Source organism: Trachymyrmex septentrionalis, unplaced genomic scaffold (assembly GCF_001594115.1).
Source record: "Trachymyrmex septentrionalis isolate Tsep2-gDNA-1 unplaced genomic scaffold, Tsep1.0 scaffold9, whole genome shotgun sequence".
NCBI classification, from domain to species: Eukaryota; Metazoa; Arthropoda; class Insecta; order Hymenoptera; family Formicidae; genus Trachymyrmex; species Trachymyrmex septentrionalis.
Window position 1 is genome coordinate 287,737 of NW_017306091.1, and position 13,494 is coordinate 301,230.

The 13,494-nt window shown below is 35.7% G+C and overlaps 1 long non-coding RNA gene across 1 annotated transcript; it reads right to left on the bottom strand.

The window, feature by feature from the left end:
* Positions 1–4,086: 4,086 nt before the first annotated feature.
* LOC108755817 lies at positions 4,087–4,475 on the bottom strand. The gene is made up of 2 exons (XR_001939787.1): positions 4,291–4,475; positions 4,087–4,253 (listed from the first exon to the last, which is right to left on the bottom strand). It is a non-coding gene; the product is annotated as an uncharacterized LOC108755817 (long non-coding RNA).
* Positions 4,476–13,494: the final 9,019 nt, after the last annotated feature.

A 13,494-nucleotide genomic window follows, 5' to 3' on the forward strand; every position in this document is an offset into this window, starting at 1 on the left:
GAGAAAGAGAGAGAGAGAGAAAGCGCGAGAACGAGAGAAAGAGAGGGAGAGAAAGGGAGAATGAGCACGCTAATCTACTTAAATATAATATTACATACGATTATTATATATACGTTAGATATACATTATGTGTATTGTATTTATGTCTCAATAATCGTTGTTAGTTATATCGCTATGATGATGATGATAATGAGTATGATAATTACCGACGACTTCAGAGAAGGGGAAGGAACATAAACGCGGAACTAGACACGCATACACACGGTACATAATATACCATGCACGCATCCGCGCGAGCTTGTTCTGTGCGATTTTGCAAAGATATTCTTGTATTCGCGATTCGATAGGAACTCTTCTCATTTTTTTTCTTTTTTTTTTTTATTAAAACATAATCTAGAGGTAGATATATATATATATATATATATATATATATCACGGTTTTATTTATATATCACGTATCATAAATTTTTCGAAGGAGAGACATTTCTAATTTTATGAAATTTAACTGATTGGCTCTTTTTCAGTCGCGAAAGGCTGTTTTTATCGGTGCCAGGAGAGCGCAGAGAATAATAAGGTGAATAAATAAAAAAAACGCACATACATTTAACAGTGGCACTTGAAATGCAATCCGCTCGAATCTCCGATGCACTCGATGCACCTCGCCAATCGCACAGGCACGCTCGTGGGACGCCGGAGTCTTTCCCGATGGCAGGATTTCAAGGCATCCTGTGGAACATCTCGAAAGAGATATGAGAGGCTCGAAGTAGATCGGTACATTCGCGGTTTCTAACTGATTTCTGCGATGGACGAACGATATTACATTTATTAAACGATTTACATTTAACCATTAGTCGCATTATCGATATTATTGTACTACTAACTAGCGCTCGTACCCTCTTATACTCGTAAAAAATGAAAGAGAGAGAGAGAGAGAGAGCGAGAGAGAGAGAGAAAGAACGAAAGAGAGTACCTCGACGACGGGTTCTCGACTGGAATCGAGACACCAGAAGCGCCGGGGCAGAGAAGACGGGAAAACGTGTGCTGGAAAAATCGAACGCGGCTCAATCTGTCGGACGACAATCGGCGCGCGATAATGTGGGAATCGAGTACTGTTGCGAGAAGGGCGGAAAAATAACGTCGTTGGTTGGTTCAATGACGTTATTATTTAGATCGTTTTTGCGGCACCGTATTCGAGCGTGGTAAGGTGAACCTCTCCGCGAGTCGTCGCGAATTTCAAGCCGGACTTCGGGGAGTACTCAAAGTACGGTTTCGCGGGGATCTCCCATTGCTCGTTCGTCGGCGAAGTGACCAGGACGTGCTCGTCGTCGTCGGATTCCCGAGGATCGCGAGTCGCGCGATTCCATCGGCGCTGGATCCCCCCGTACCTCGACGACGGGTTCTCGACTGGGACAGCGCGGAATTGTTCGCGGAGAAAACGGTATTCTCGGCAGGGCGACGCGAGGGATGAGAGGGGGCTCGACCGGAAAAAGCCGGCGGCTACGATGGCGAAACGAACGGCGGTATATATCGAGACACCAGAAGCGCCGAGTTCGCTTCGCGTGCTCGGGGAGCTCGGACGTTCCGTTAATTCCATTGAAAATTGTCATATTCCTTGGCACGTTGTAAGAAATACGGACTTTTTTTAACGATATAAAAGGATCCCGCACAAATCTTATGGGAATTGAACTTCGGTCGAACTGACTGAAAGTTTATGATATATCGTAGATCTTGCCATCCCGATAAAAAGTCTCCGCAGGCACCCTTACAATGAACCGTTTGACCTCTACAACGTCATTTTTTCAAATAGGAATATATTATACTCGTTGAAAATGAGATATTGAGTATTAACCCGTTTTGAAAAATGACACCTCGTAGAGATCAAACGATTTCAGGCAGTCGTGTCTGTGGAAACTTTTTATCAGGACAACGAGAACTGTAACGTATCAAATTTTCGGCTAATTCGACCGAAATTCAATTTCCATAAAAGAGTGATGACAAAAAGACCTGTTTTTCTTTCGCCCATTTTTTGAACCTCGAATTTCAAACTTTTTTTTAATGCCAAACAGTACTATATGATGTAACGTTAATCCTTAAGAAATTTTAAGACGAGCATAGGCACGGTTCCGGAGATATGAAGGGATGAAAGTAAAGGTTTTCTCATAACCCGTGAAAGTACACGAAACTCTTCAAGTGTCCACACCAAGGAATAAAATATATATTTAACGAAGTGAAACATATCGTTTCTTATGGATTTCTTTACGCCGGACTCAAATGTGACCTTAGTTTTCGTCTAGCATGAAAATTCCCCGATATAGATAGAATTGAAGTAACACTCGCCTCTCACAGATCGGGGTGTTTTCACTTGTATCTCCGGAATCGTGCGTATGCACTCATTTTAAAATTTTACTGGGATTAATGTTTCATCTAATAGTACTATTTGCCATAAAAAAAAGAAATTTGAAATTCGAGATCCAAAAAATAGGCGAAATTTGCTGTCACTCTTTGTGCGGGATCTTTTCTCCTTACTCGCGTTTAGGTCGCCTTGGAAATATTAGCAATGTGGACGTTGATAAAAGAAGTCTGCTTAATTCTGTCCTCTCACCTGTACCATTACTTTGGAGATATATTTTGAAGACTTGCCGCATCGATCACTCATATTATCATCCTTACCAGTTTTCATAATTTTCCGATATCCATTGCTGATATTTCTCGATATATAAATTTGGAGTATCGACGTAAAGTGCGCGCGATGTTTATTCGCCTTGCATCTGTGCAATATAAAGCTCCATCGATCGGCCGAGGCGCAGCTCCGGGAAAATCTAAAAGTGGTGCTGTAGTAAAAAAAAAAAAAAACGTTATCTTTCCTCGTGGACTGGCGCCTCGTCGAAGACGAGCCGATTGTACGAACGGTTTAAACAAAGAGAAAGCTAATTATATAATTAAGTGCAATCAGAGCAGTCATTGATATTGACGAAATTAATTGTTCGGGGCTAAGAATGAAATTTCGAATGACAACGAAACCGACTTCGTTTCCTTTTTTTCACAATACTGATAATCGGTCGAAAGGATTCCAACAATGGGATCGTTTTGTGAGCGGCCTCGCTGAAAATCGCGGCGTGATTTTCGTAATTTTTAACACAATTCCGAGAACTCGCAGATGCAGCGAGTATTCGCAGACGATAAATCCGTCTGAAGATTTTCAGCGATACCGTTCCTAATACGTCGAAGCAGCGTCGCTGTATGCTAAAGTACGCACAATCGTCACCAATATGTGGCGACGATTTGTTTGTTAGTTGTAAATCACGAGATTGTCCATAAATCATTGTCATTAATCGCATCGTGTCATCTATCGCAATCGTGGCATTCATCCTAGGATCGTTTTTATTTCGCTTTAAAGGCTCATTCGTCGATTCGCTGACACTTTGATCATCTCATACCGCGTCGTTATGTATTACCATCGAAATGCCACGATCTGTTTCATCGAATCGCTCACTATCACGCATAAATTCATGCGATCATTCGTAATCATTATTCCATTTCATACATTAAATGCGGCATAATAAATTTATTACAAGACTCATAGTCATTGATTCATTCACCCATTGTCATCATTCATCATCGATCGCCTTTTCTTCCTTCGTGTTATGAGGATAAGCAAGGTGTAGGTAATGTATAGGGATAATCCTTGATGAGAGAGAATATCATTCTGCCAATTGTGCCATCATTACGCCGTCACCGATGGTCGAATAAACATCGCCCACTTCAAGCTTTTTTTTTCCGATCTGAACACCCTCTCGTCGCTTGATAATTTTCATCGTCCAGAGAGAGAACGAGAGTTACGAACTTTAATTACAGTTGTTGCAAATTCCGTGAGCGCCCTTGCATGCATTTTTCTAACCGTCCGCGATTCCATTTTGATTTCCGCAATATTTTCAAAGTCCCGTTAATAATTACGTTGCTTTGTCACAAGTCACGACTGTGTATCTTCTTTTAAAATTAATTATCCCGACCCTCTTGTATCAAAATATCGATTTACTTTTCGTGCGAGTCAAATGTAAAACTTTACGTTTAAAATTTTTCTGAATTTTTTTAGACAGTTGGCTTTTTCAACAGCGTTTACAAAGTAAATGCAAGGGGTATTTGCGGCATCGGCGACACATTTACGAAAGGGGTAGGTAATTGAAAATGAAATTGCGTAACGCGTAACGGGTGGGATATGATTTTTGCGCGGACTTGGGCGTGCACGCACGTTTCTCATTCACGTACGTACGCACGCACGCACGCACGCACGCAGGCACGCACGCACGCACGCATTTCCGACGTGCATGAATGCGGAATCGTGCGTGAAACGGAAATAATGTGGAAAAACAGCAAAAGCAAACTCTAGCTCACCGTAGGCCTAACTAAGAAAAAAAAAAATGAAAAGTATTTATGTACTGTCTAAACTAACTAATTTAAAAAAAAAGATACAGACAAGAAAGCGGGAGAAAGGAAGAGAGAGAAAGGGGAATACAGTGCAAATAGGAGAAAGAAAGAATCAGAGCGAATGCGAAAGAATGAAAGAGTGAGAGAATGAGATAGAAAATATTTAAAGTACTCAAGAAATTACTCTGAGACGAGCCACAACGATCCAAAAAACTGGTAACTACTCTGTAACTATTCTGTAACAAAAAAAAAAAAAAGATGAATTAAGAGAGAAATAGAGGGACAGAAATTAGGTGGACAAAAGAGGAAAATACGTGAGTCAAGGGAATGAAAGAGAGAGTATGGGAATAAGCAGAAAAAGAGAGGGGAAGAGAGACAGTGAGATAATCTATAATCTTCTGTACATGTTTTGATTATTCTAATTATTAATTATCATAACTTATAATAACTAATTAATTAATTAAATTAATTGATATCTATGAAACTATATTTAAACGAAACAAAAAAAAACGTGGTAGCTAGTCTGTCAATGGGTGTATAAATATTTAATTACGATAACTCTGTAGTGATATTAAAAAACAGAACAAAGATAACTGCGCGAGGATGAACGAGAGAGCGAAAAAAAAAAAAAACAGAGAATTTGGAGAACGATTGACGGTGTTAGGAGAAGAGAGCGAACGAACGAGAGCAAAAGCGGAAGAGCGAAAGGAGGTATGAGAGGAGCGAGAATGTCACATGCACACACACATACACACTCACATACAAACGTTCGAGTACACAGTATAAGAATATAAATGTAATTATTAAACTAACGGGATAAAAATACAAAAAACGACAGAAAGTCAAGCGCGCGAATATAAACACGAACAATATCGAGATAAACGAAGATAACACAGGTTTGCATGATTTTGCGGTTTAAAAAACAGAAACTGTTTCTTATAATTTTATGCGCGCTAATCCAAATTCGTAAGTGAAAATATTCCATCACGTCGAGTTTACGAGAAAAATGGGATTGAAATTCCTAAAAAATGCATTTTAAAGTACAAACATTATTAATTTGAGCTCTTTTAGAAATTTCTCGTACATCGGGTTCGTCGGCTATAATCGTAGTGAAAATAGAACGTAGAGCGACTCAATCAATAATGTTAATTGAAGAGTAAAGGAAGTATAAAGAGAGGAAAGGGAATAAACAAAATCCGTAAGAGGTAAAAATTGAAACACAGAACGTAAAGATAGCGATAACTGATCGTTCAAGAAACGTAAACAGAGCATAGAGAGTCCTTTACTAAGCGAGTAGAACGTTTGCCAAATGTAAATCGAGCTCTTCGACGAATGTAAACGAATTGCGAACGAGGTCTTCGGTAAGCGTATGAAAATATTTAAAAATATATTTTATTTACTTGGTAATATTTTTTATAAAGAAACGTATTACATTTTCATCTTGAAGCCCTTGGGTCGCTTTAAAAAATTGTTTTATAAGAACAACTAAATACAACTGAAGAATTTTTGAATTCTATAGCTTTTATTCTATGTGGTCTTTTAAAGCGAGAAATTTAATTTCCTGCATCTTTCTGTTGATAATAACCTTAAAAAAAGTTTTTCTTTAAATGAAACGTAAATAAAGTTATTAAAATGACAATTGAATATTAAAAAAGCATTAATCGTAATAGAACTATTTGGTAAGCATGATTAGAACGATAGTTTAATGTAAACGGAGTGCCGAGCAGTATATGGAAAGCGTATCGAAATGCTTCGTACACGTTTTATGAAATGTTTGAGAAACGATGAAAATGAATTATTGAAAATGTGTAAAAAGCTTTTCTCATACATGCTTTACGGATCGTCCGGGGAACATGTTCTAATATCCGAAATCGCAAAGAATCAATGGAAAATTAATGAAGTATTTAAGAAGCGTTTAATCTCTTCGTTTACATTTCTTTAACGTTTTGAGGAGCTTACCATTTTTACCAGAAGAATTTCCAAAAATAGTAAAAAACGTGTTTTCGAAGAGTTTTAACTATATTTTTCCGCATAAACTCGGACATGACGGAGCATTGTTGCTTGCCAATTTGGATTTGATGTATAAAAAAATTCTGGGGAAACCACTCTTCTTTTTCAAGCCGCAAGAAAATAAACTTGCAGACCCGTGTAACGATTTTCTAACGGGTGTCCCGAAGATCTTCGTTGTGCGTTTAATGGGACAGGTTTCGCAATTAATCGCGGGAGGAGGGGGGGGGAGGGGGATGGGAAGGAAAGGAGAGAAGAAGGGTAGAGTTCTTCCGGTCTATAATCTTCTATTACGTGAAAAAAAAAATTCGGGTCCTTCTCGTGGCCAGGGTGCGAAAAACATTTTTTCAGTTTTCGCGCGTTCTTATGGGCTAAATTGATTCATCGCCAATTGTCATGATTGTCACTATAATAGATGATTCACCACATGCATCCCCTTTTGAAAGGATCATCATAATTTTGCTGCGGTCTTGCAGATCTGACATAACCATCTCGTTGGTAATTATAGTCGAATTGACGATCGATCAATCTCATCGAGAGGAAAACCCGCATGCATATACGTGCGATAACAAAACGGCTGCGATCAGCTAGTAGCGAAATATATGCTACATATTGCGACTTGGGCTGCGTTCCACTTAACGCTCACTCTACGCTCGTAGAATCATTTCATCCTTGTCGTTTATTAGATGTTAAACAAGGACAAACGCGAGCGTTGCGAGCGTTAAGTGGAACGCAGCCTTAATCACACGATCATCTCGTTTAACATTAGGCACGATGCAACCGCATCGGTCGTTCTCTTTTTTCTGAATCACGATGGCGCCGAGAGACTCGCTCGCTCATCGATAAGACTGTTACCGAATCTCGCAACGACCGACGTTCGTAATTTCACGTTTCTAATTAAGCTACTTGAACTAAGCGTCCTCGTGCGACAAGAGGAAGTTACTTGTACTTCGATGCGCGTATACGCGTGACGACGCGTTAGCGAGGAACCTCATTTTATGACTGCGAAGATATGGCTTCTCGACGAAGCTGCTCTCCAAGGGGAAAGCTGGAAAATGAAGTTTCGTGTCCTGCGCTCCTCTCGATATCGACTGGCCATTTTTGCTGGCCACAGAACATGCTCGTTTGAAGTTTCGACGAACACCGGGAAGGTCTCTTTGAGCCAAAAACTTCTTTTTCCAACTACCCTCGAACTTTTTTTTGTTGGACGAAGTTTACCACGTTCAGAATGATTGAAAAAAAAATCGAAAAAAAAAAAAACGATCGCTCCGTCTCTCCTAAACCAGGCTGGTCGAGACTGGTCCAGACTGGTTTGGTTCGGGACCAGCTCAGTCACTCTAATCGTATGCAGTTGCGAGAGATGAGGCCTACTCAAAACAGGACGTTTACTAGACGTCAACGCGAGAATTAGAAGCCAATTGATCTTTCTTCCCGAGTATTTTCATCTCGAGGAAGCCCGGCAGCGATCCTTTACTCCCTATCAATGTATCATTGATGACGCGAATTAAATACGACGACTGTTTAAATTCAACTAGGTACGATAGGTGATAAAGCTAAAGCAGGCAGTTAGGTTTATTTTTTTTTTTTTAATGTACGCTGAATGTACACGGAATATTATCTTCGAAGCATATGTGGAGAAAAATTATCCTCGTAATAATTCTCGCTTGGATTCCCGGCACGCTCTCTTGTGTGTAAAATTAATATTTACACACACAATTCGTTTGCGCAAATTTTTTCAAGATTTTTATTGCGATATCCGACAATTCTTTTCTAATGCGCCCATCACGTTGTTTCTCACTGAAATCTACTTACGACGAAAATACAACGGATACTATTTTTTACTTACAGCGTGTCGCGAATCAGAGTTAATAACTAAAGAAAGAGTAGTTCCGAAAAATCTTTATAACTTATATAATCGTATAGAAGCTAAAGAGAAACACTGTTATTTACAAGAACTTACAATTACTTCGGCGTTTTCATTGATCGTTTTACTATCGCGAAGTATAGAAGCGAAGTATAGAAAATATAGAAAGAATACTGTGAAAGACTTAGGATTCATTAGGGAGGGTGGGACAAAAGGGATGAAGGGTTGGGCTACTTAATTTTTTCGACGGAGTATTTGCGAGGTGCTTGTTGTATAAGTAAGATCAGAGGCCAATTTCCATCGTTTTTTAAACATTCCATCCGAATCTTGAAGATTCTCGCGCGACAAGAAAGACTTCCTTATCTCGTTTATGATCTTTATAATTCATTCCTTTAGTCCACTGCGTGCAACTCTTATGCATCTCCAAAAATCGAATTGTTACAATTGTTAAAATTTAAAGGAATTTTATTTATCCATGAAGCTTTCATGAATATTTTTACTGCTGCTGTCGAAATGAATTTTTTACATAATTAAAAATTACTTTCTTTTAAAGAGTTGAAACTACAAGTAGATTAAATTATGTAATATTGTTCCGAGCAAAAGAAATTTAAAAAACGATAACAACAGAAAACTCTTCTGATGCATACAGTTTACTTAAATTGTTAAATTAAAAGTGAATTATTTAGATAATTCTCTGAATATTTGATTCAAATTTTCCAGAAACTGGATTTTTAATCTGCATATATACATTCGCGCTTCGTGTTATTTATTATACAGTGATAACTTTGTATAGAGACGGACGAGAATGTTCATATATACACATTCCAGGCGCGTTAATCTTCTACGTACAAAAGTTGCGAGAAATATCTGCTTTTGAGTATCGCGATTTCGAGTTATATAACGTATTATTATACTATCGCCAAAGATGTATATCCCTTATAGCAAAGGGCGCATATATTCGACGTAACTCAAATGGAAGCTGATGGAATATCATTGTTATGAAAGGAGAGAGAGAGAGAGAGAGAGAGAGAGAGAGATCGTTTCTTGTCTGGTATAAAAAATTATTCGAAAAAGTAATACAATTACGTTCTTCTTAATTACGTAACAAAATCGTATGTGTCAGATTTGACAGTTTTGATTTTAAATAAAGACAGCTATTTGATGAAAATTGAAATAATTAATCTAATTGAGTTTACTCAATTCATTTATTAATTTATATTGAGTAATAGTAATTAATATTAAATAATTATAAAATATTATACTTATATATATATACAATATATATATATATATATGTATAATATTTACTTAATTATATAATATTATATACAATATTTATATAGTACTAATATATAGATATTGTATTTTTTATTTTCATCTATTAAACTCCTAGGATGTTAATACATATTTTTTTCAATGGTGTCACGTTAACGCTATCCAAGATCTTCGATGTTTAGTACATTGCAAAGTATCGACAACATTCTAGAACTAAATCGATTTTTTATTGCGCGAATTATGTTTCAAGAAGAACGTCCAGATAAGTGAACTAAATAATTTACCAGACGTTACGAGATCACCAACATGATTGATATTTTCCGAACTATGCATTGACGAATTGTCGTCACTTTCGTCGCATGACGATCTCCTATTACTATAATTATCAGCAATTTTATCATTACGATATTATAACGTTATATGTATAAGTATTCATAATAATTCATAAAAATTATTGTCAGGCAGGCTAACGCAGTGCAATACTCTTACTTGAATATTTTCAATTGTGAGATAGGCAGACATTAAACAGACGAGTCGTGCCATAAGAAAAGGTAAAAACTAGTGAGAACACAAGAAAGAGCGAATGAATCATGAACAAAAAAGTAAAATTAGCGTTAAGCTCTTAATCAGGAAAGAGAGTGCGAGAGGCGAAAGAGCGAGAAAGAAAAAGAAAGAGAATTTTCTTTTCGTTGAATGTTAGAAAAAATTAATATAATTGAAGCGCACAGTAAAATATGGTTTCCTTTCAATCGCACGATCTTGCGAGTGAAAGCAAAATAGTGTAAGACTGTTTCTCGCCTCGTTCGCCGAAGAATACGAGATAAAAATCTGTCCGTATTTTACGAATGATAATCGTAACTGTAAATAGACAAATGATCTGTTTATGCCACTTTGAACGAAATATATACAATTTCTTGAATAACTTACACTTCTGTACTATTCGTTACTTTTGTTTCCGTAATTAGTATCAAGGTATTAATGAGATATCGAGGATCTAAGAGCTCCAAACACGCACATTACTTGATATGATATAATTTCCACACGGAGATTTGTTTCATATTTTGTTACAACCGGCGAGTAGATACTGATTAGTACAATCGATGGATATAATTAAGGAGTGAATATAAGATATTAAACACGCACACTTTAAGAGAATAAGTTTTATTCAATATTTCTTTTAATTTAATAATGATACTATTCCTTCCTGTCACTAATTATTAATTAACGAAGAAGAGTGAACGTCAAATTATCAGAAATGCATAGAAAAATTAACTTCAATTCGTGACTCATCGTTTGTTTTTATAATTTTTTCATAATTTAATTAATTTCTCTTAAAAAATAAATTAATGTTAGAATAATAATATTCATTCAGATTTAGTCGTACACTGAAAAAAAAAGATTGGTTGCAACAACAATTTAGATAGTAAAATATGACATAGCATTTTTATATGGCTGCAGCAACTAGTTTTTTGTTGTAGCAGCAAATTTTTTTTTAATTGCGTTAGCCTGTCGAAATCATATACTGACATTGCACATAGGCTAATACAATTAAAAATTTGCTGCTACAACCAAAAACTGGTTGCTGCAGCCATATAAAAATGCTATGCTACATTTTACTAAATCTAAATATTCTAAATTGTTGCAGCAACCAATCTTTTCTTTCAATGTAAAATTTACGTTTCTTTTAACGGAATTTTTTTAACATTTTAAAATAATGTTATAACATAGACTTGCGTTTTGAAAATGTATTGCAATTCCACTCTGTTTAATTAAATATCATTGATCAATCGTAAAGAAAGATAGGGAAACGTGGAAAGTTAATCACGCACACGAACGAATTATAAATAAATGGTCACGAAAGTAATTGCAACGCGATTTGAAAATGTAAGACTTTTTTTTAAATATGTTCCTTAGATCGTCTGATCAATTTGCGTGTACGATTATCTGCGAGATTAATTCTTAATTGATAATAAAGAGGACAATGTGATATTCCGATATTAAGAATACATAAAGACACTCTTTTTTTAGAAATAATTTTGTTAATTTTTTAAATTAATGAATATTTTTTATTTATTATTAAAACGTGTTAATTAAGAAATTTTTTAGACGTAAATATAATAGTTATAAATATGAGAGGAACTTCGCATTATCAGTTGAGAATTAACGCAAGACGAGAACAGACGGATTAATTAATCACGCACACATGCAAAGACGATAAATTCTCGATACTCGCTCATCGACTTCACGTGTCCGTCTAATTAGCCGCCTTACACGACTAATTACTCGCTCCAGAAAGTGCGCTAGAAAATTGTTTATCCACAGTCCGTTCATTGATGCAACATATAAATATGTGATTGTGATATCACAATATATGATAAATAATGTGATAAGCGGAGTCGGGACATCCCGGAGAAAAGACCGACACAAAAATTACTTAAAGAAATTTGAAACTGATTTTATTTCAATTATTTCTTAAAATGACGATAATTTACTTAATTTTTTATTTACACAGAGAAAAAGGTTATGGTTGCTACAACAGAATAATAATATTGTTTGCCCTGCAAAAAGCATTATAGGAACTAATAATATACTATGATTGGGACTTATATGATTGCTCCATTCTTAGTGAGGGTAGATGCTATAATATGGATGTTACAATCGTAATAATTATGCACTTACGATGACCTATGTAATCATAGTTATATACATATTATTCTATCTTAAACTTACAATCTCCTATTTATATGAAGAACATATCACGGTAAAAATCCATATTATGGTAAAGTACATATTACGGTAGAACTACAATATTGTTTAAAAGTTTCAATAAATGCTGTTTCTTCTAAAAAAAAAAGTGAACTAATTGCTTGCTATAAATGCATGCATCTATTGAGTGGTAACATCTTTTTACTTGAACTATATATATATATATATATATAAAATATTGGCTCAAATATAAAGAGAACCAACACCTACAATAATAAATACATTCATTCAACAAGCAATTAAATTTAATTCATTTTTTTTACATAAAACAGTTTATTAAAACTTTTGAACGACATTGTATATAGTTCTTATCGTTGATAAGATTTCTGTATGTGTGTATATATATATGAACATTATGCGTTTCGCAGGTTTTCTCCATGTCTAGGTCCATTCTTGGAATGTCAAGGTTTCGTGAACCTTGCAGTCCACTTTATAAGGAGCAGCCTTATACTAAGTTGTTCCTTCGGATCGTTGGCAATTCAAGAATGGATCTGGACACGGAAAAAACCCGCGAAATGCATAATTTTCATATAGAAAGTGATGCCTAATGCCTCAAGCCGCAAAAATAGAATGTGTGTGTGTGTGTGTGTGTGTAGGATATTAAAATTTAATTTAGAGCAATACCCTTTTCAGCCGATTATCGCAGTTGATTCCCATTATTTTGCCTGCACTTATCTCTCTAAACGAGCCATCTTTTAAAACGCGCGGATCTTAATTACGATTTTCGGATATTATTGCTCAAGCAATTAGTAACAGTAGGAGTTAATCATAAAAATCGGCTGAAAAATGTGTACTTCTTATTCATAGTACAGATTTATGAGGGAAATAATACAAAAAGAGAATATCACAGAATTGATCTTTACAGTGAATTACAATACATATTTCTTTTCTGTAAATCTGATCATAGATTACATTTTCAACTCAAATTATTAACCAAATACTATTGAAATAAAACCGTTAAAATAATAATGTAAAATTAATAATAATATACATAATTATAATATATATAATAATATATAATATAATATATATCTTAAAAGAATTGCTTATTCTAATCAGATATGGTTGTAAACGTCCAATCGTTCAATACGAAATGATTTCAGAAATCGAACTGTGCATCTCGATCGCGCACGTAAAAAGAACCAAGTTTCCCCGAG